The sequence below is a fragment of the Pecten maximus genome, chromosome 10 (assembly GCF_902652985.1).
Source record: "Pecten maximus chromosome 10, xPecMax1.1, whole genome shotgun sequence".
Classification (NCBI taxonomy): Eukaryota; Metazoa; Mollusca; class Bivalvia; order Pectinida; family Pectinidae; genus Pecten; species Pecten maximus.
In genome coordinates, this window is record NC_047024.1 from 14118824 (window position 1) to 14144264 (window position 25441).

A 25441-nucleotide genomic window follows, 5' to 3' on the forward strand; every position below is an offset into this window, starting at 1 on the left:
CAAACTAATGCCGTTATATTGTTGCTGTGACGTCATACCATGATTGTTAATATCGAATCCCACCTTGTATATATCAAGTGATTTTAACTTGGTATAAAGATCTCTTGGCAAAGGTAAAATTTTATGTTACAATGTATATGACACATTCTTATTAAGTATGGATATTAAAGGTAAGTGTTAATTAAAGGTAAGACAATGAATAAAAGGAAACGTCTAAATTAAAGAATTCCATGACTAACTCAATTGATTGTCTTTTCTCAGAGTGTAATTTGTTCTTCATATAAGTGCACCAGATTTGACACAAGTGCAGAACAGGTGAGCAATTCAGGCCTTCTGGGCCTCTTTATGGTATCAATATTAACATTATATTAATATAGTTGTATTGAACAATTGTTTGATTCACAACGTAACTGTTTATAAATTCATGTTATCGTATGAGGCTGTCAGAAGTTTAATGAGAGATATAATGTATTGTACACTTATCTATAGTTGCCTGAGATAATACAGAGTTAATATGATATCTGGTGGTACACGGAACTGTGATGGTCCCAGTGTTATCTACCTGTACATACCTGGGGTACAGTGGTACGCTGTTCGAGGGGAGGATAACACATCTCACCTACCAGGCCGACATTTTGAATGACTTAATGACTGGGGAAGAAAGATGTGTGTAAACTGTCACAGATACTGGATTTAATTATATCTGACAATTTTGACAGGTGAGTTAGATGTTTTACTTAATGTTGTGATTTACAGAGATATTTGGTAGTGTGTGTAACAGGTATCTTTATGTAGCTCTTGATAAGTCTAGTGGGAGGTATAATTTGTACATAGTACCTAGGTAGGAACTACAAATAGTAGGTATTATACAATTGAACACCAAACTGCAGTAGATATGTTTGGTTCAGCAGAAATATTGTGAAATCAACTAACATCAATTGATGTTCATTAAATAATAGAAAATATGTTTTAGGTAATATTGCATCAAATTACACATTAATTAGCTTTATAGTAGAGTTGATATCCAGGTAAGTAGGCATTAATTAGTGCAGTTAGAATTAACACCAATTAAATGTTAGCACCAGGAATCTGGATTTTTTTGCGGGTAATGAAATTAGATTCAAAGTGCATTATTGATACTGATGACTTATGTTAGAGGGTAGACACATGTTAATATTCAGACATATAAAATGAGCTATGTGTCACTTTCAATTTATGCTGCATACATTTACATTTTAATGTTTACAGCAGGTGTTTTTTGTTTTTTTTAATGGAAGATATGAAAACTTGATGAAAAATATTAGTGGCAAAATTTGACTAATAAGCCACATATGATAACATAAATTGGTTATGAAGGGTGCCTACATTTATAAAGGTGGCCCCATTGCAATCGAGTCTATCCTTAAATTATAAGGATAGCCCCAGAAGGATGGCACCGTCAATCCTTGCCAGCTCTTAATTGTAAGGGTGGCCCCAACCTAATGTACACTGTAGCTATAGCCTACCCTTGTAAGTGTGCATGATCGACCCAAACCTAGCCTGCCCTTATAAGGATATCCCAACCTAGCTTACCCTTAAACATGGTGAGTTTCAACCTAGCTTACCCTTAAACATGGAGAGTTTCAACCTAGCTTACCCTTAAACATTGTGAGTTTCAACCTAGCTTACTCTTAAACATGGAGAGTTTCAACCTAGCTTATAGCCTTAAACATAGAGAGTTTCAACCTAGCTTACTCTTAAACATAGAGAGTTTCAACCTAGCTTACTCTTAAACATGGAGAGTTTCAACCTAGCTTATAGCCTTAAACATAGAGAGTTTCAACCTAGCTTACTCTTAAACATACAGAGTTTCAACCTAGCTTATAGCCTTAAACATAGAGAGTTTCAACCTAGCTTATAGCCTTAAACATAGAGAGTTTCAACCTAGCTTATAGCCTTAAACATCGAGAGTTTCAACCTAGCTTACTCTTAAACATAGAGAGTTTCAACCTAGCTTACTCTTAAACATAGAGAGTTTCAACCTAGTTTACCCTTAAACATGGAGAGTTTCAACCTAGCTTATAGCCTTAAACATAGAGAATTTCAACCTAGCTTACCCTTAAACATGGAGAGTTTCAACCTAGCTTACCCTTAAACATGGAGAGTTTCAACCTAGCATGGCCTTACAAGGACAGTCACATTAGTGTGGTCCAATTTAGCTGCCTTTATAAGAATGGCTCAAAGGTAAGAGTCTGGCCTAAACAGGATGGCTCAGAACTATAGTCTGTCCTTATAAGTCTTGGCTAAAGCTAGCCTTTCCTTATAAGATGGCTCAAAGATAGCCTTCCCTTATAAGATGGCTCAAAGATAGCCTTCCCTTATAAGATGGCTCAAAGTTAGCCTGCCCATATTAGAAAGGCCAAAAGTTAGCTTTCCCTTATAAGGATGGCTTAAAGCTAGTATGTCCTTATAAGATGGCTCAAAGATAGCCTTCCCTTATAAGGGTGGCTCAAAGCGAGCCTGTCCTTATAAGGATGGCTCAATAAGAGCTTGCCTTCCCTTATAAGGATGGCTCAAAGCTAGCCTTCCCTTATAAGGATGGCCCAAAGCTAGCCTGCCCATATTAGAATGGCCCAAAGCTAGCCTGCCCTAAAAAGGATGGCCCAAAGCTAGCCTTCCCTTTTAAGGGTGGCTCAAATCTAGCCTTTCCTTATAAGGATGGCTCAATTAAAGCTAGACTGCCAATATATGGATGGTTCAATTAAAGCTAGCTAGCCCTTATAAGGATGGCTCGAAGCTAGCCTTCCCTTATATGGATGGCTGGAAGGATGGCTATTCATATAGTATTTGTTGTGATATCTGGTGTTTTAACAGATTGTGATCTGTAATAAAAATGCGTCAATGTCCAGTGTTAGTGTCATCATACCAGACATAATAGTACTGCTGACTAACAGACAATGAGTAGGCCCCGTCCATCTTGTACCTACAGAAATAATGGCACCTGGTGATCAGCACTGAAATGGCTTAATTTCTTTAGAGATTTTGATCAAACTTCATGCAATTACAATTTGAAAGGACCATATCATCTCTGACAAGTTAGAGTTTTATCTGGTTTTATCTGCATGGTCGCCATCTGGTTAAGATCTAGGTCACTGTTACTATTTTTTAGAAAATCATTGTCAGTGCCTCAGTGGCTTCATTTCTGGAGGGATTTTGATCAAACTTTACATAGATACAAAGGGCCAATATATCTTGGACAAGTTTGTGTTTTAGAGTTGTCAGGGATTTTGTAACTAGGTCAATGTCACTGTTACTATTTTTAGAGGGGGCTGGTAGGGAATTCCTTTAGCAGCACAGTATGCTTGTTGTCTTTAGTCAGTCTTTGTTTTTAGAAAATATGTAAATTTTATTATGAAAAATTAATGTCATTATGGTTAAGGTTTCAGCTTTGTATTCATGATATTGGTATTGCAACTGTCCATATCATAGACATTTTTTTCTGGTAAAACCTATCTTGAAAAGTTAAAAGTAACTGACAGCTTGATACGACTTTTAATCTCAGATAATTAAGTTTATGTACCCACAATGATTCAAAGGCCTGTAGAGGGATTGTTTGTTGACATGCCGACAGAGACATGCAGGTTTGGGAGGCTGGGGGTCTCTCAGCTGATCCTCCTGTGGTGAGTCATAGGTACATTTTGTTGAATCATACCATTCTGTCGGTTTGTCAAGTTCTTTAAAGATTTAGATGTCAGTACAGTGCTTATGAAAGCAACATTAACTGTTTGATGGGAAAGAGTATAAGTACAGACTGTCTCTGGGAAATTGTTTTTGTAGTGGGGAGAAGGGTGTATAGGGGAGGTGTGTGTGGGGAGGTGGGGTGTGTGTGGTGAGGTGGGGTGTGTGTGGAGGTGGTGTGTGGGGAGGTGGGGTGTGTGTGGTGTGGGAGGTGGGTGTGTTGGGGTGGGTGTGTGGGGGAGGTGGGGGTTGTTTTTGTGGGGTGGGTGGTGTGTGGAGGTGGTGTGGGAGGGTAGGGGGTGGGGTGTGGGGAGGTGGGTGTGTGGGTGGAGGGGGTGGTGGGTTGGGGTGGGGGAGGGTGGGTAGGGGAGGTGGGGTGTGGTGGGGTGGTGTGGTGTGGGGGTGGGGGTGTGTGGGGGGTGGGTGTGTGGGGAGAAGTGGTGTTGGGAGTTGGGTTTGGTGGGGATGTGGGGTGTGGTGGGGGGTGTGGGGAGAAGGGTGTGTGGGGAGGTGGGTGTGTGTGGGGAGGTGGGGTGTGGTGAGGTGGGTGTGTGGGGAGTGGGGTGGGTGGGGGTGGTGTTGGGGGGGGGGGTGGGTGTGGGGGGGGGGGGGGGTGGGAGGGGTGGGTGGTGTGGGGGGATGTGGGGTGTGTGGGGAAAAGTGTGTGTTGGGGGTGGTGGTGTTGTGGGGGTGGTGGTGTGTTGGGGTTGTGTTGTGGGGGAAGGTGTTGGGGGGGGGGGGGGGGGGGGGTGAGGTGTGTGTGGGGACATGGGGTGTTCGGAGGTGGGCTGTGTGGGGAGGTGGGGTGTTTTGGGAGGTGAGGTGTGTGTGGGAAGGTTGGGTGTGTGGAGGTGGGGTGTGTGGGGAGTTGGGGTTTGTGGAGGTGAGGTGTGTGTGGGAAGGTTGTGTGTGTGGAGGTGGGTGTGTGGGGAGGTGGGGTGTGTGGTGTGTGTAGGGAAGGTGAGGTGTGTGTGGGGAGGTGGGTTGTGTGGGGAGGTAGGGGGTATAGGAAGGTGGGTTGTGTGTGGGGAGTAGGGAGTGTGTGGGGAGGTGGGTGGTATGTGGGGTGGTGGGGTGTGTGTGGAGGTGGGGTGTCTGTTGGGAGGTGGGGTATGTGGGGAGGTGGGGTGTTTTGGGAGAGTGTGTGGGGGGAGGTTGTATGTGTGGGGGAGAGGTTGGGAGTGAAGGGAGGAGGGGGTTTTGGTTTGGGTAGGTGATAGATGTTCTATACCTGATCATATTCTACTGGATATCATTCAGGGTGTAAAGGTCAAAGGTCACTTTGACTCCTTGTGAAAGGGATGCAATGTACCCTGCCTTGAGAATCCCACAACAGATTTGGTTATATATATGTAATTTATCTCAAACTTCATTAGGAAAACTAAAGGTTGCACCTATTTCATACATAATTAATGAACTTAATCTGGTGAATTATTCTCTGGTGATCACAAAAATAAATATTACATGTATATTAAGGACTGAATTAACCTCTGTGACCTTGACCTTCAGAAGACTTATAAGTGAATGTAAGTGTGGAAACAAACATGATTATCAGCCAGTGTCACATGCGTGTGTACTGGTACTTAAATATAAGGACCACTTGAACTAACTTTATTAGGAGTGTGTATCTCGGGTGACAAAATTTACATCTTTAAATTCACCAACACTGTATCTACCATCAATATGCAGTCCATTTTATTTTAATTTACCTAGCTCGATTCTTTAAATGTTCAGTTACAAAGTGAAGTTACCAACTCCACCAGAACTTGGGAGGCCATACGGATTGTTAAACATTTTCACAATCCTTGTTTTGACTGCAACTTTTTAAGCTCCATCCTGACCCAGACTCAAACATAATTCACTGATTCACAAGGATTACTCAGAGACTTAAAGTGTCTGACCGATTTTTTCTGTAAAACAAAATCTTTGCCCTGTTCTTTTACAAACAGCTAAAACCTTACACATTAACTTCTTTTATTACCTAGCTAATGTTTTCCAATTTTATGTTCATGTGTACTGACTTTTGAAGAACAGATGTTTCTGAAAATGTGGAAAAGGTTAGCTCTGAGAAGGCTTGACCATCTTGATCATGAAAAGTATTATATCTAATGTTTCTCTAATGACACGGTGATAGACATCTTAAAGAGATTTAACTGGGTGGAGTTATAATTAGAATCATACCACTCCCACAACTTCTAAACTTTATTCAGATGACCTGGGCTCCAGCACTGACTGCAAGCCTAAGAGGTTTCCACTAGGAATACTTTCATAGAAATGCGGACATTAACTCTGGTTCCTTTGAGTGGTTGTTACATTGTATTTCACAGCCTGTGTGATATATTATACTAGTTCCTTTGAACATGTGTGATATATTCTGTGTGTGATATACTCTGTGTGTGATATACAGTCTACCCTCGTTATATCGCCACATTTCGTCCGTGTCAATTATGGCGGTATAACGAGGGTGGCGTTAGTATCGAATCATGAAAATTACAACAGTAAAAGATAATGTTGTACCAACGTTTTTGTTCGCCAATATGTCACCAACAGTTCGTCTTTTAATTGGTAAATCCCACAAAGTTGAGAAATGATTTGCAACCTGTTGGTGTGAAACTTTAGGGTTTTCACTCGCAAACTTAATTATCAAACCCTACTGACCATGATCAAGAAGAACACGCTTTCGTCTCGGGTTTTCCATCTCGACTGACGAAGCCAAATTGTTCATACCATAAATAAGAACACTTATTGAGCAGAAATCAGTCATGCTTTATTACAAGTCAAACCATACCTGTGTGTAGATGTCACATCCATACATATATCTACCTGAGCGATAGAAACTCATTCAAGCGTATAACTAAATTACCTGTGAAAAATGAAATACCCTAATTCTATAAATAGAACACTAAAGAGTTCCTCCATCGCAGAAAAAACGGACCAAGATGGCGATATCGTCGAGGGTAATATATAAGGATTCGGGACGTTTGTATTGTTATGAACGTGGCGGATGGCGGTATGTGAGGGTGGCGAATTTAACGAGGGAATTATATAGAAGGGAAATCCGTTCTAGGGGTGTAGGTGGCGGTATGCGAGGGTGGCGGTAGATTCGGGTGGCGATAGGTCGAGGGTACACTGTTTCTGGTTGTGTGTGATATATTCTGTGTGTGATATACTCTGGTTGTGTGTGATATACTCTGGTTGTGTGTGATATACTCTGTGTGTGATATACTCTGTTTGTGATATACTCTGGTTGTGTGTGATATACTCTGGTTGTGTGTGATATACTCTGGTTGTGTGATATACTCTGGTTGTGTGTGATATATACTCTGGTTGTGTATGATATACTCTGGTTGTGTGTGATATACTCTGTGTGTGATATACTCTGTGTGTGATATACTCTGTGTGTGATATACTCTGGTTGTGTGTGATATACTCTGGTTGTGTGTGATATACTCTGGTTGTGTGTGATATACTCTGGTTGTGTGTGATATACTCTGGTTATGTGCGATATACTCTGGTTGTGTATGATATACTCTGGTTGTGTGTGATATACTCTGGTTGTGTGTGATATACTCTGGTTGTTTGTGATATACTCTGGTTGTTTGTGATATACTCTGGTTGTGTATGATATACTCTGGTTGTGTGTGATATACTCTGGTTGTGTGTGATATACTCTGGTTGTGTGTGATATACTCTGTGTGTGATATACTCTGGTTGTGTGTGATATACTCTGTGTGTGATATACTCTGGTTGTGTGTGATATACTCTGGTTGTGTGTGATATACTCTGGTTGTGTATGATATACTCTGGTTGTGTGTGATATACTCTGGTTGTGTATGATATACTCTGTGTTATATACTCTGGTTGTGTGTGATATACTCTGGTTGTGTATGATATACTCTGGTTGTGTGTGATATACTCTGGTTGTGTATGATATACTCTGTGTGTGATATACTCTGGTTGTGTGTGATATACTCTGTGTGTGATATACTCTGGTTGTGTGTGATATACTCTGGTTGTGTGTGATATACTCTGGTTGTGTATGATATACTCTGGTTGTGTGTGATATACTCTGGTTGTGTGTGATATACTCTGGTTGTGTGTGATATACTCTGGTTGTGTGTGATATACTCTGTGTGTGATATACTCTGGTTGTGTGTGATATACTCTGGTTGTGTGTGATATACTCTGGTTGTGTGTGATATACTCTGTGTGTGATATACTCTGGTTGTGTGTGATATACTCTGTGTGTGATATACTCTGGTTGTGTGTGATATACTCTGGTTGTGTATGATATACTCTGGTTGTGTGATATACTCTGGTTGTGTGTGATATACTCTGGTTGTGTGTGATATACTCTGGTTGTGTGTGATATACTCTGGTTGTGTGTGATATACTCTGGTTGTGTGTGATATACTCTGTGTGTGATATACTCTGGTTGTGTGTGATATACTCTGTGTGTGATATACTCTGGTTGTGTGTGATATACTCTGGTTGTGTGTGATATACTCTGTGTGTGATATACTCTGGTTGTGTGTGATATACTCTGGTTGTGTGAGATATACTCTGTGTGTGATATACTCTGGTTGTGTGTGATATACTCTGGTTGTGTGTGATATACTCTGTGTGTGATATACTCTGGTTGTGTGTGATATACTCTGTGTGTGATATACTCTGGTTGTGTGTGATATATTCTGGTTGTGTGTTATATACTCTGGTTGTGTGTGATATATATTCTGGTTGTGTATGATATACTCTGGTTGTGTGTGATATACTCTGGTTGTGTGTGATATACTCTGTGTGTGATATACTCTGTGTGTGATATACTCTGTGTGTGATATACTCTGTGTGTGATATATACTCTGGTTGTGTGTGATATACTCTGTGTGTGATATACTCTGGTTGTGTGTGATATACTCTGGTTGTGTGTGATATACTCTGTGTGTGATATATACTCTGGTTGTGTGTGATATACTCTGTGTGTGATATACTTTGTGTGTGATATACTCTGTGTGTGATATACTCTGTGTGTGATATACTCTGGTTGTGTGTGATATACTCTGTGTGTGATATTTACTCTGGTTGTGTGTGATATACTCTGGTTGTGTGTGATATACTCTGTGTGTGATATACTCTGTGTGTGATATACTCTGTTTGTGATATACTCTGTTTGTGATATACTCTGTTTGTGATATACTCTGGTTGTGTGTGATATACTCTGGTTGTGTGTGATATATTCTGGTTGTTTGTGATATATTCTGGTTGTGTGTGATATACTCTGGTTGTGTGTGATATACTCTGGTTGTGTGTGATATACTCTGGTTGTGTGTGATATACTCTGTGTGTAATATACTCTGGTTGTGTATGATATACTCTGGTTGTGTGTGATATACTCTGTGTGTGATATACTCTGGTTGTGTGTGATATACTCTGGTTGTGTGTGATATACTCTGTGTGTGATATACTCTGTGTGTGATATACTCTGGTTGTGTGTGATATACTCTGTGTGTGATATACTCTGGTTGTGTGTGATATACTCTGTGTGTGATATACTCTGTGTGTGATATATACTCTGGTTGTGTGTGATATACTCTGTGTGTGATATACTCTGGTTGTGTGTGATATACTCTGTGTGTGATATACTCTGGTTGTGTGTGATATACTCTGGTTGTGTGTGATATATACTCTGGTTGTGTATGATATACTCTGGTTGTGTGTGATATACTCTGTGTATGATATACTCTGGTTGTGTGTGATATACTCTGTGTGTGATATACTCTGGTTGTGTGTGATATACTCTGTGTGTGATATACTCTGTGTGTGATATACTCTGGTTGTGTGTGATATACTCTGGTTGTGTGTGATATACTCTGGTTGTGTATGATATACTCTGGTTGTGTGTGATATACTCTGTGTGTGATATACTCTGGTTGTGTGTGATATACTCTGTGTGTGATATACTCTGTGTGTGATATACTCTGGTTGTGTATGATATACTCTGTGTGTGATATATACTCTGGTTGTGTGAGATATACTCTGTGTGTGATATACTCTGGTTGTGTGTGATATACTCTGTGTGCGATATACTCTGTGTGTGATATACTCTGGTTGTGTGAGATATACTCTGTGTGTGATATACTCTGGTTGTGTGTGATTGTGTATGATTAGGACCTTAAATGTGTAGCACTGTCAAACAAGAAAAACATTAAAAAGCATCATATAAGAACTTTCAACAAGTAAAGTATACTCTCTCAACTCAGAGTTATTTAAGAAGGCTCTGGAGTTGCATCATTACCTGTTAACAGAGTTGTGTCTTCATAGGGCTTGTTTTCTCATGAACAAAAAAGAAAACCATGTTTATATCAAAGTTGTCAACTTTTTGGAATTTCCATCAGGAATTGCACATGTTTCGAATTTTCAACTATCAATTCAACCTTCCATTGAGGAGCTAATCACCTTAAAAGAACTTATCTTAAGCTATCGTTCCTGTTTGAGAAATCAAAATTAAAAAGCCTTGAATGAAAAAACCTATTTACTGATAATTCATTTCTGAAATAAAGGTCCAAAATTCCCAGTCTTCTTAAATAGGGATAGTTGTTAAGTATGCTATAATCTTTAGCATTTGTAATTACTTACTTTTTGTTACCTGACACAATACTAATGAGCTTGTCCTCTGAGGTATCATCCATGAACTTTCTGAGAAGCATATTATATTTTGTAGCATAAAATGTTTGTGGATACTTTGTTTATTTTTGATCTATTTTGAGATAGCTTTGTGTTAGAAAATATAGTTGCCCCTGGTCCTTTTTGTCCACAAATTTGGTAAAGATGTGTTGCTATTCACTCATACATGTACACACGTACATATATTTATAGTTACAGGATGTAGATTTTTTTTCTATAAAATTCTTTCAGGACCAAACAGTCATTGCTGTGAAGTAAAAATATTCAATTTGATTAAGTGTTTCATTTAACTCTTGTGTTTAATTTGAGCTTGGACAAATTATGTCATTATCTCTATTTCTATCAGATATGGGGACAATTTAACATATCAGACTGGGGACAACTGTACATATCAGACTGGGGACAACTGTACATATCAAACATGGGGACAACTGTACATATGAGACATGGGGACATCTGTACATATGAGACATGGGGACAACTGTACATATGAGACATGGGGACAACTGTACATATGAGACATGGGGACAACTGTACATACCAGACATGGGGACAACTGTACATATCAGACATGAGGACAATTGTACATATCAGACATGGGGACAACTGTACATATCAGACATGGGGACAACTGTACATATCAGACATGGGGACAACTGTACATATCAGACATGAGGACAATTATACATATCAGACATGGGGACAACTGTACATATGAGACATGGGGACATCTGTACATATCAGACATGGGGACAACTGTACATATGAGACATGGGGACAACTGTACATATGAGACATGGGAACAACTGTACATACCAGACATGGGGACAACTGTACATATCAGACATGGGGACAACTGTACATATCAGACATGAGGACAATTGTACATATCAGACATGGGGACAACTGTACATATCAGACATGGGGACAACTGTACATATCAGACATGGGGACAACTGTACATATCAGACATGGGGACAACTGTACATATCAGACATAAGGACAATTGTACATATCAGACATGGGGACAACTGTACATATCAGACATGGGGACAACTGTACATATCAGACATGGGGACAACTGTATACATATCAGACATGAGAACAATTGTACATATTAGACATGGGGACAACTGTACATATCAGACATGGGGACAACTGTACATATCAGACATGGGGACAACTGTACATATCAGACATGAGAACAATTGTACATATCAGACATGGGGACAACTGTACATATCAGACATGGGGACAACTGTACATATCAGACATGGGGACAACTACATATCAGACATGGGGACAACTGTACATATCAGACATGGGAGCAACTGTACATATCAGACATGGGGACAACTGTACATATCAGATATGGGGACAACTGTACATATCAGACATGGGGACAACTGTACATATCAGACATGGAGACAACTGTGCATATCAGACATGGGGACAACTGTACATATCAGACATGAGGACAATTGTATATATCAGACATGGGACAACTGTACATCTCAGACATGGGGACAACTGTACATATTAGACATGGGTACAACTGTACATATCAGACATGGGGACAACTGTAGATATCAGACATGGGGACAACTGTACATATCAGACATTGGGACAACTGTACATATCAGACATTGGGACAACTGTACATATCAGACATGGGGACAACTGTACATATCAGACATGGGGACAACTGTACATAATAGACATTGGGACAACTGTACATATCAGACATGGGGGTAACTCTACATGTACATACTTGCTTAACATTCTTTTTATAATCTGTTTTTATGATCCTTGAGAAATCCAAGATTTATATCTGTTATTGCTATTAAGTTTTTCTCTGTTTTTAATGTCAGACTCACTCTCACAGAGTCTGAGTGAGTGTTCTGTTGTCGTTTATGTTGCAAATAAACACAGATCAGCATCATAACTAAAATGTAATTCCATTCTCTTGGTAGATTCTCAAGTTACGCAATTCTTGTTTCACAGACCAGATATATAAAATGCATAACTTTCCTCAAAGTGACAGTTCTATTAAAACTGTACAAAATTCCAGAAATAACTTAAATACTTTTGGCAGTAAGATCAGTGTTAGGGTACAGGAACCGGTGCATCTCACAACAAATTACTGGTACCAGAAATTCCACGACCCAACACAACACTGCCAATTGGCATGAACCGGAGTTAACAGATTATGTAACTCAAATGAAGTTAATGGGGTTGTAGGTCAGGTGTGCAGACATTTAGCTGTGTAATATTTTTTTCATTAACTTCACAAGTTTTATTGGTCTGATAATTAAATCTAGACATATTTTTATTTAAGTACAGTCTCTTAACTACTGCGTGGGTCAATATTAAATAGGTGACCTAGATATTACTAAAATGATGTGGTAGCTAGATTGTCATAAAACATATTAATCTGTGTCTGGACTATATAAGTCTTTCACAGACTTCAATAATGGAGTCAGAATTTAATGAAAGAACAATTAAGATGAAAAAGATGATTTATAAAGGAATAGAGAGATATTGTAAGTCTATAAGTTAGTGGGTTTAAAGTGGGATTGTAGCTGATTGTCTGAGGTGACCAATATGTGTAGGGGACGTTTCATGGACACTAGTCGTTTCTCAAATATTTATTGGGGATCATCCAATCACTGATGTCAGTACCACAAATATTTTGACCTCGTCTGTAGCATTCCTCCATTAAACATGTGCAAAATCGATCAGATACCAAGCTCTTTGTCTTTATTTACAAAAAAAAGCCTAAAAATAATTTTATTATAGAGAAACCAAACTTGTACCAGATGGGGAGATAGCTACTTTTAGACACCTGAAAATAGCTCACCCGGTGTATGGCCTGTGTATGTTGGTGTTTGTTTTATAACCACAGCACACGATGAACCAGAAATAGCTCTCAGACATTTCAGCTGTAGGTGTGTCAAATAATTGTATATGTAGGTGTGTGAAATAATGATGTATATGTAGGTGTGTGAAATAATGATGTATATCTAGGTGTGTGAAATAATGATGTATATCTAGGTGTGTGAAATAATGATGTATATCTAGGTGTGTGAAATAATGATGTATATCTAGGTGTGTGAAATAATGATGTATATCTAGGTGTGTGAAATAATGATGTATATCTAGGTGTGTGAAATAATGATGTATATGTAGGTGTGTGAAATAATGATGTATCTAGGTGTGTGAAATAATGATGTATATCTAGGTGTGTGAAATAATGATGTATATCTAGGTGTGTGAAATAATGATGTATATGTAGGTGTGTGAAATAATGATGTATATCTAGGTGTGTGAAATAATGATGTATATCTAGGTGTGTGAAATAATGATGTATATCTAGGTGTGTGAAATAATGATGTATATGTAGGTGTGTGAAATAATGATGTATCTAGGTGTGTGAAATAATGATGTATATCTAGGTGTGTGAAATAATGATGTATATCTATTATCTTATTACCGTTGAAGGTCATTGATGTTAACTGTTGAAGGTCATTGATGTTAACCATTGTGTTCATTGATTTTAACAATTCAAGGTCATTGATGTTAACAATTGAAGGTCATTGATGATAATTAACCATTGAAGGTCATTGATTTTAACAATTGAAGGTTATTGGTGTTCAATTGAAGGTCATTGATGATAATTAACCATTGAAAGTCATTGATTTTAACAATTGAAGGTTATTGGTGTTCAATTGAAGGTCATTGATGTTATAACCATTGAAGGTCGTTGATGTTAACAATTGAAGGTCATTAATGTTAACTACTGTTTGCTGTTGCTGTTAGCCATTAAAAGTCATTTATCTAATACTACCCAGATACCCTGGTATTATTAGTATGGTATAGAGTGTTTACCATATGTAAGACCGCCAAGCTGAACTTACTTCATTGTATATGGGAAATTATGGCCATGAGAAACCATTGAAGAAAGGTTTTTTTTCTTACAAAACATGCATACAAGATAATTTTACAGTGAATGACATGTGACATCACAAGGAGGATGGTAAAAACCTCTTACTGACATGTTATAAATTAGACCAACAGTATACATGTACATTATCTCAGTGGCATTATTATGTCCCTGGTGATACCTGATGAAGATGAGAAATCTGACTTAAGTTGCGAAACATAAGAATGTTTTTGTGAAGCATTTCTGTACATACCGTATAGCGGGAAATTTTAGCGGGGCTTTGATTTGGCGGGTCCGTATATAGATCGCCAAAATTTAACCCGTCAAATTTTAACACCGCCAATTAAAAGGACGCGAAAAATTTCAATTTTGCCATTAGTTTCCATTCCGATCGCCATTTACCTTTAATAACTCCCGAGAGTAACAACTGGTGCGTAACGTTGGTTGTTGCCTTGCACCTGTCGGCCAAAATGCCGATAGGTATGAATAGCTATAGCTAGTGAACAACTACTCACGATACATGTATAGCAATACAAGTATGACATATATCGCATCATAATTATTTTTTGTGAAAACAAAGCCATCTACCCTTACCATTCAATGGACTGATGTTAACACTTTACCTATAGACTCATTGTTTAACATACCTGTACGTATACACATCATACAATAGATGACCACGTCGATAGCATACGGTTTGTACACATACTCATATAAACACTAATTTGACAACACACTTAATCAGCATGGATAGAATGTATGGGCATAACATAATTATCTATATATACCGGTAGGTAATATCAGAGACATAAATATGTCTCTGGTAATATATATGGTCAACGCCAAATTAAAACCCTAGATTTAATGGAAATCGCTAAATTTTAATTCGCCAAAATTTAACTTGCAGTTTTCATGACCAAATCGCCAAATTTTATGACCGCTAAAATTTCCCGCTATACGGTAAGTTATGATTGATGATGACAAGCTATTTTGTAACTCCATGTTTACCGGTCAGCAGTAAATGTCAGGCTGTGTGGGCAGATATAGGTAATGTTGTGGTCCAAAGTCACACAAGTTTGTGTCTCCTTTGTCCATCAAACTGTCCAGATACCAGGTTCTAGCGGTAGGTGTCTGGGAAACATTTCTGGCTATGTACAGCTATAGTTCAGGTTATATTTCTTGAAAAATTCTGATTTCTTCCATTAAAACCATAAAGTTTTTCAGTCAATCATGGAGAACTCTGTATATTAAATTGTTTAATTATGGTGATGTTTTGTGACATAATAATGCTGATTAACATTCATAGATAAAAAAAATTTACCTTTTAATTAAGGTACTCTGAGACCAAGTTTGAAGTGACCTATATATTGCAATCACTTTTTGTCTGTTGCATATCTTTATACAATTTAAACTTTCAGCTTTTTGTTCAAGAAGGCCAGGTCATAATATTAGGCAAGTACAGTAAGCATGCTGTAGTGAAGTGCTTTCAAGTTTGTTGAAGTAAATGACCTTGACTTACTTTCAAGTTTCAAGGTCATTTAAAATCCTCTTACAACTTTTTCTCAATAAACAAGAGGCCCATGACTATGTATTTGGCCAGTTACATGCCCAGATGAATCTAAGGGTTATCACATTTAAATTGTTTAAATGGACAATTTTGATCTACTTTCAAGGTCACAGAGGTTTGTTAAAATCTTTAAATGACTTCTTAATAACTGAAATTCCCTCTGAGGGACGTGATATTGGGGCAATAGCATGCTGGGATGAATGGCTACAACTTTAGTTGAAAGCAATGATCATCACCAGTGCTTTAAAATAGCACAGGGCTGAATTCTATTAAAAGCCTTAAACAGTTTTTTCTCAATAACCAAGAGGCCCTAAGGGCCATGCTATTAGGCCAGTTGAATGCTCGGCACCCTTATTAAATGAGTGATCTTGACCTTCTTTCAAGGTCACAAGGGTCAAATGTCGTAAGACCTGAAAAACCTAGGGTCATACCATACTGGGTCAGTTCAACATCTTGTTAATGTTTGTTCATATATAAATGATCAGATGTGTTGAAATGTTTGGACTACATGAAAAAAAATTACTAAATCACATATCGGGTGACTGTCTTGACTAATGCAGCTCTTTTTTTTATTATTTATTGAATTGTAAATTTAAATTAAAAAAATAGTTTGAAACTTTATACCTATTGTTAAATGATAGTAGTAAGTTTGATTGAGAGGTTTGTTATACTGATTTGATAACGAGTATTATAACAACATTACTGGTATACAGAGCTGTGTCTGACTGATAAAGGCGAGGAGGAACCATATCTACATTGACACTGGGGATAGAGAGAGTTTGGGTTCTTTGTTATTTCTATGAATCAGAAACATGAACATGTGCTATATGTACAGAGTGACTCATTAGTGACTGTCACTAACAGACAACATTTGGTGTTGATCACAGACCCGCAGCAGGCACCCTGATTTTCTGGTAATTGTTGTCACAACATGTGCAGGTATAACTACTGGGGGGAAAGGTTATATTAGCTCATATGGCTGGATTTTGTGGTTACATTTTCTCAAGATTTCCCATCATTAATATGAAATAATGGTAACTGTTTTCATCTTATTAAGATTTTCTATATTTATTACATGTATATAACTATATATACATGTACATTCTTGTAATCATTATGTCTTCGTTCTTAATTTTCCTTGCAAAATGATGAACATGTCAGATATTCAGTATAATTAACAATTATTGTCAACCATATTAGTCACTAATTGCATTCTCCTGTTAGTTATGTTTTATTCTGTTATACATACAGGGTTTTGGTTTTTTCAACACTTTCAACACAGTTTTTGTGGCTGTAGTTTTTCAGTTGATGTATTTGAATTAGGATGATTGTGTGAAAGGTGTTGTAACTGTGGGAATCTAAATCCCTGGAGAAAACCATCTGACATCTGACTAGGTAGTCAAGTACACAACTCCCATACCTTTTCACGTTGGGAATCAAACCTTGGTCACCTAGGTGAAAGCCGAATGTGTAATACTACTCTGTTACCCGACCACCCTAAAGACCTTGGAGGGTGATGGTAGGAGAACTGTCAGAAACATGTGTTACTTATAGGTATCACCTTATTACACACAATGTAATCATCATTAAGTCCGACACACAGAGTGACTGGAGGTGTGGTGTAATGGAGGTGTATTGTAGTAATGGAGGTGTATTGTAGTAATGGAGGTGTGAGGCAGTTATTGGTAGGCTGTAGGGTTATCTAGTTCCCTGTAGTATACACCTAACGTTCTACTACTGTCAGTAGTATTACAATGTACTCTGTATAAATGTATATGTGGCAGTTCTTCTCTTTAATCAGTGGACTGAGTTGTTTGACATCTACATTACACAGTTAAAAGATGGACTGAGTTGTCTGACATTACACAGTTTATAGATGGACTGAGTTGTCTGACATTACACAGTTTATAGTTGGACTGAGTTGTCTGACATTACACAGTTTATAGATGGACTGAGTTGTCTGACATTACACAGTTTATAGATGGACTGAGTTGTCTGACATTACACAGTTTAAAGTTGGACTGAGTTGTCTGACATTACACAGTTTATAGATGGACTGAGTTGTCTGACATTACACAGTTTAAAGATGGACTGAGTTGTCTGACATTACACAGTTTAAAGTTGGACTGAGTTGTCTGACATCTACATTACACAGTTTAAAGTTGGACTGAGTTGTCTGACATCTACATTACACAGTTTATAGATGGACTGAGTTGTCTGACATCTACACAGTTTAAAGTTAGACTGAGTTGTCTGACATCTACATTACACAGTTTAAAGTTGGACTGAGTTGTCTGACATTACACAGTTTAAAGTTGGACTGAGTTGTCTGACATTACACAGTTTAAAGTTGGACTGAGTTGTCTGACATCTACATTACACAGTTCAAAAATGGACTGAGTTGTCTGACATCTACATTACACAGTTTATAGATGGACTGAGTTGTCTGACATCTACATTACACAGTTTATAGATGGACTGAGTTGTCTGACATTACACAGTTTAAAGTTGGACTGAGTTGTCTGACATTACACAGTTTATAGATGGACTGAGTTGTACTGACATTACACAGTTTATAGATAGACTGAGTTGTCTGACATTACACAGTTTATAGATGGACTGAGTTGTCTGACATCTATATTACACAGTTTATAGATGGACTGAGTTGTCTGACATTACACAGTTTATAGATGGACTGAGTTGTCTGACATCTATATTACACAGTTTAAAGATGGACTGAGTTGTCTGACATTACACAGTTTATAGATGGACTGAGTTGTCTGACATTACACAGTTTAAAGATGGACTGAGTTGTACTGACATTACACAGTTCAAAGTTGGACTGAGTTGTCTGACATCTACATTACACAGTTTATAGATGGACTGAGTTGTCTGACATTACACAGTTTATAGATGGCCTGAGTTGTCTGACATTACACAGTTTAAAGATGGACTGAGTTGTCTGACATTACACAGTTTAAAGTTGGACTGAGTTGTCTGACATCTACATTACACAGTTCAAAAATGGACTGAGTTGTCTGACATTACACAGTTTAAAGATGGACTGGGTTGTCTGACATTACACAGTTTATAGTTGGACTGAATTGTCTGACATTACACAGTTTAACGATGGACTGAGTTGTCTGACATTACACACTTAAAAGTTGGACTGAGTTGTCTGACATTACACAGTTTATAGATGGACTAAGTTGTCTGACATCTACATTACACAGTTTAAAGTTGGACTGAGTTGTCTGACATTACACAGTTTAAAGATGGACTGAGTTGTCTGACATTACACAGTTTATAGATGGACTGAGTTGTCTGACATTACACAGTTTATAGATGGACTGAGTTGTCTGACATCTACATTACACAGTTTATAGATGGACTGAGTTGTCTGACATTACACAGTTTAAAGATGGACTGAGTTGTACTGACATTACACAGTTTATAGATGGACTGAGTTGTACTTACATTACACAGTTCAAAGTTGGACTGAGTTGTACTGACATTACACAGTTTAAAGTTGGACTGAGTTGTCTGACATCTATATTACACAGTTTATAGATGGACTGAGTTGTCTGACATTACACAGTTTAAAGTTGGACTGAGTTGTCTGACATCTACATTACACAGTTTAAAGATGGACTGAGTTGTCTGACATTACACAGTTTATAGTTGGACTGAGTTGTCTGACATTACACAGTATATAGATGGACTGAGTTGTCTGACATTACACAGTTTAAAGTTGGACTGAGTTGTCTGACATTACACAGTTTATAGATGGACTGAGTTGTCTGACAATACACAGTTTATAGATGGACTGAGTTGTCTGACATCTACATTACACAGTTTATAGATGGACTGAGTTGTCTGACATTACACAGTTTAAAGATGGACTGAGTTGTCTGACATTACACAGTTTATAGATGGACTGAGTTGTCTGACATCTACATTACACAGTTAAAAGTTGGACTGAGTTGTACTGACATTACACAGTTTAAAGTTGGACTGAGTTGTCTGACATTACACAGTTTATAGATGGACTGAGTTGTCTGACATTACACAGTTTATAGATGGACTGAGTTGTCTGACATTACACAGTTTATAGAGGGACTGAGTTGTCTGACATTACACAGTTTAAAGATGGACTGAGTTGTCTGACATTACACAGTTTATAGATGGACTGAGTTGTCTGACATTACACAGTTTATAGATGGACTGAGTTGTCTGACATTACACAGTTTATAGAGGGACTGAGTTGTCTGACATTACACAGTTTAAAGATGGACTGAGTTGTCTGACATTACACAGTTTAAAGTTGGACCGAGTTGTCTGACATCTACATTACACAGTTTATAGATGGACTGAGTTGTCTGACATCTACGTTACACAGTTTAAAGATGGACTGAGTTGTCTGACATTACACAGTTTAAAGATGGACTGAGTTGTCTGACATTACACAGTTTAAAGTTGGACTGAGTTGTCTGACATTACACAGTTTATAGTTGGACTGAGTTGTCTGACATCTACATTACACAGTTTATAGATGGACTGAGTTGTCTGACATCTACATTACACAGTTTAAAGTTGGACTGAGTTGTCTGACATCTACATTACACAGTTTAAAGTTGGACTGAGTTGTCTGACATTACACAGTTTATAGTTGGACTGAGTTGTCTGACATTACACAGTTTATAGATGGACTGAGTTGTCTGACATCTACATTACACAGTTTAAAGTTGGACTGAGTTGTCTGACATCTACATTACACAGTTTAAAGATGGACTGAGTTGTCTGACATTACACAGTTTATAGATGGACTGAGTTGTCTGACATTACACAGTTTATAGATGGACTGAGTTGTCTGACATTACACAGTTTATAGATGGACTGAGTTGTCTAAATTTGACATATGATGTCCAGCCTCCATCTGAATACAGTATTTGTGTACATGTTATTACTTTGGATATCTGGGTTAAAACTGTTCTTAATACCCCTTTGGATGAACTACGATTCAATGTCTTTCCTAATTACACAATTAAAAAAAAGGCAATCTTGTAGTCACAGACTTATATTTATCTTGAAGGGTTATTCTAACTGATGTTGTGTTATAAATCACAATTTGATGTCTCTCCTAACACAACTCTAAAACAAAGACAATCTTGTGGTCGTAGACTCATATTTAACTTTGATGATGTCTGCATCCAGATTTAAAATGATTTTAACGTGGCTAGTAATTCTAAATCCTGTTGTGTTATGAATCACAATTTAATGTCTTTCGATCCAAATGCAACAAAAAAACAAAGACAATCTTGTAGTCACAGGCATTACATCAATATTCAAGGATGTCTGCATCTAGAAGTAAAGGAATGTGTAACTCTTAAGTCCTTTTGTGTAATGGTGGGTATAAACTGTGGGCTGGGCGCCATCTTAACTGTCATATGTCTTTTAACAATCAGGAAACAAGCTCTCTCTGTTATATCAAGGCATGCAGTACATTACATAGAGAACTCATCGTCAGGACCATGTGATCTGTCTTCACATAGCCCCGATAGATAACGTGGTGCTCAGCTGGTACAAAAAGGCTTGTATCAGATGGTGGGCTATTCAAATTGCCCTGTGTCCGTGGTCCCTCTGTCCGTCAGTAAACAATTCCTGTTATTGCTATTTCTCAGAAATTACTGAAGTGAACTTTCTCAAATTTCAAATAAAGGTTATCCTTGGTTCCTAGTTATGCATATTGCATTTTGAGACGAATCGGAAAACAACATGGCCAACAGGCAGCCATCTTGGATTTTGACAATTGAAGTTTGTTATCACTATTTCTCAGAAAGCAATGAAGGAATCTTTCTCAAATTTCACATATATGTTCCCCTCGCTGCCTTGTTATGCAAATTGCATTTTTAGACCAATCGGAAAACAAAATGGCCGAAAGGCAGCCATCTTTATATTTTGTCAATTGAAGTTTGTTATCGCTATTTTACAGAGGGTACTGAAGGGATCTTTCTCAAATTTCATATATAGGTTCCCCTTGGTCCCTGGTATTGCATTTTGGGACCAATCTGAAAAGAACATGGCTGACAGACGGCCATTATCGCTAAATCTTAAATTTTATATATAAGTTCCCCTTGTTTGAAAAGTACTTGACGACTGTTTCTGAATTTACACAGATTAGTAAGACTTAGAGGAAGGGAAAAGTAGAGAAAAGATCAATCTGACATGGAACCTATAAAGATCATTCAATGGTGGGCGCCAAGATCCCTCTGGGATCTCCTGTAAATTATCCATAAACCAAATACTGTAATTTGATTGGTTCCATAGGAAGTAGCTATTAAAAAGAACTGGTCTGACCAATCAGTTACTTTGTTTTATTTTATATGATCTTTGGTTTGTTTGGCAAGATCTCAGATAACAAACCAATAATGCAGACACACAGTGCAGTCATCGGTCGGTTGGTTGGTTGTTGGTAGATTCCTTCGCTTGGTTTGGACCACCCCGTTTCGGGTAATAGGTTTAATCTGTTTCGCTGTCAGGAATATATTACTGTTGTTATTGTCTTTGCAGCAGTAATATATTCCTATACATCTTGGTATTCTATTTCTGTTTTCCAGATAAAGAAGAGCTTCATTAATATGAAGCATTTTGATTGGTTGATTAAGATATGAATATTTTGTGTGAAAACAAAGGTTTTCAGGCCGCTTTGCTCCCACGTGCAAAATTTAGACAAATTCACTCGATAAGAGGCTGATCATTGGACAACTAGAATTTTTGTATATTGTTAATTTATTTTACATCATTCATAATTTGATCTTTGTAGTTTTCATTTTGTCAATATGTACATGAAGAAATAAAGGTATTCAAACAAAAGAATATACATTAAGCAAAAAACATGATGTAAAAGCTGGAATGTGACTGCCATCTGTAAAGGAGACACAGAGGATATTTCAGTAATTTGACAGCAAGTTAAATCAGAATATAAAAAATGGCTGAAAATCATCCGAGTTTAGAGAGTAAAAAACGGCAGGAAGAGAGAAGATAATAAGTGAATCAGAGCTAGTTTTGAGGATAAATGATAAGCTTTAGATAGAAATATGTAGTTAGTCAGACATGATGTTTGCATACAGATTTTACAGGGCTAATTGGGCTACCATGTTAAAATAGGCTCCATATGACTGTAAATATGAAACAAATATGTATTGCTCTTTATTGAAAAATAGATAAAATTTGTTTATAATGTGAAAAGCTAACCAGACAAAAGTTTGAAGTTTAGACATGATGAAGATGATTTTTTCAACTAAAAGTAAACATTATGGGATGGATGCGGAAGCTGAGTTAGAGCCAAGATAAGGTGAGATCAGACAGCTGACTAACATTCCTCAGACCTGCATCATCACCAGACTTCACCAGACAGCCACCAGGAAGCTCATATATCCCCAAAACTCAAGTGTTTCAAATGAAAAACTAAATTTTACTTTTACATAGAATTTGTTATAAAAATTGAATACAACATATTATTTTAAACATGAAATAAACTATAAAAAACTGATAATTTGTTCTGATTTTGTACTGACAAAGTTTGTTCTATAGTTCTACAGAGACCTACAATGTCCTAGAATGACCTGGTGAAGCATAGGATTGCTAGTCCATTACCAGAGCAGGGGAGTCCTTTATTAGCCATGTTAAAGTATTCCCAGCCTCTACAGAGGTAAACTGTCAATCAGGAAGTCCACTTTTTTCTTGGGATTATCTGGTACTTATACCCATAAATCATTTGCCAAATTTTATATGCATCTCTTGTGGTTGTGGAATGGAATATTCTGAAACTATTGGCCCTATAATTGCAGAATTTTGTCTCCTTGTTCAGAGTTATTGCCCTTCATTCACATTGAATCATTCTGTCATTTATAAAGTCAAGTCTTTTCATGTACATGACACTTGTATTGTGCAATGATCTCTTCTACTATAAGTTTGATCTGGCCATCATACCACCACCTCTGTACCTATGGGCAAGACTATTTTTTTTCCTATTGCTACTATTAGGGGCATATCTCCACTATACTTTTCAGTGAGGTACCCACAAGCTACCACAAGTAGACTTCATCTTAAATGGATATTCAATTTCAAATGACCCTGGCTCTTCAAAGGGCAAAACCCAAGCAAGCAAGCGAAATTGAAAGAACATCTGTCTAAAGAAACTGCCTTTTGGATTTTCCAAAGATGGTATAAAAATGAAAGTTTGATTGTACAGTTTATCCGATCAGTTGATTTAATTTTGATACCAGATGGCTGAAGACTGCAGCAATAATCCTTGCCTTGTTTTAATTACTTCATCTGAAATGAATGTTGTATATTATTATCAATTTCAAAACAATGTTTAACGGTCTAATAATGGACTTAATCTTATAAGATTACGAATAATTTGGTATTCATATTAACATCCCAAATAGAGAAGAAAAAAGAATTATATACATTAGTCCAATGGTGATCAACATATCTCAGGTCCTAGACAGAAACATCAGCTTCACTGCCATGGGTGACCACCCCTTCATTTATTTGTCACCAACGGCGTCAGAGGTCAGCGCCAGAGGTCAAAGAGGAGAATGATCTTGCAGATTTCAGGAGGTTGTTTGGTAAAACACATTATAAAGCTTTCCACACCTAGTATATCAGTTATCAACATGTTTCTCTCCTTAGAGACTAAAACCTTCATTAAAGAAAATTCAGCTTTTATCCATTAGCTTGGTTAATCAATCAAGAGGACAGTTATATTTCTAGATTATGATTTTTTTATGGAAGAAAATAGAAACAGAAACGAAACAGAAATCATTAATTGAAAAATGTTGGGAGAAATATGTACTTCATGTAGGCAGGCCTCTGTCTTTTGAATATTAAAATCAAAAATAAAATTGAGCTTGATAATTCTGGTCTTAAGGAAATATGTCTTTTTTAAAAAGAGGGGAGATAATATGATATTAATATTAAGCTGTGAAATTCTTAACAAAAAACATGGGAGCTGGTAGCTGACATTTTAAAGTAACAAACTATTTGATAGGACCTATGACTTCAGCAGTGACGACGACGACGGCAATGACGCCGCTGCCGTCGACGATGTGTGGTAATCGGGAATGGATAATTAGTCTCTTTTATTGATTCATTTAATGAGGATAACAAAATACTTTCCTGGAGTATAAGGTTAAGAATATTTCAGGACAGCCTGCAAGAATTGTATGTAACTGTATGTGATGATTCTAAAATTTCTGTAAGACTTCCTTCTTTATCAAATTCCTCCAAGATTTCTCCAAGATGCTGTATTTATAATGGGATGAGTGTAAGTAAGTAGTGGAATCTGTGTCATTGTGTCGTCTGCCTTTACCAGACATCTCTGGACTAATCAATACTGGGTTACAGACAGCCAGACCAGCAGATTACACAAGGTGCACCCCTAATCCAATTACCTTCCTATTTACTTACACAGTGACAGTAACCCTTAGGGAACTTGTCTCCCTTGTTCCTCAGAACAAAACCAA

At 37.5% G+C, this 25441-nt stretch overlaps 1 protein-coding gene across 2 annotated transcripts in view; it reads left to right on the top strand.

The window, feature by feature from the left end:
• Positions 1 to 25441, top strand: part of LOC117336894 (probable serine/threonine-protein kinase kinX) — a 169774-nt gene that overhangs the window by 12653 nt on the left and 131680 nt on the right. The window contains exon 1 of one of the 2 annotated variants that reach the window (XM_033897642.1): positions 703 to 719. The exons of the other annotated variant lie outside the window; for it this stretch is intronic. The gene's annotated coding sequence lies outside the window, so the exon portion shown is untranslated. Of the gene's footprint in view, positions 1 to 702; positions 720 to 25441 lie in introns of those variants that run through there. 2 annotated transcript variants of the gene reach the window in all.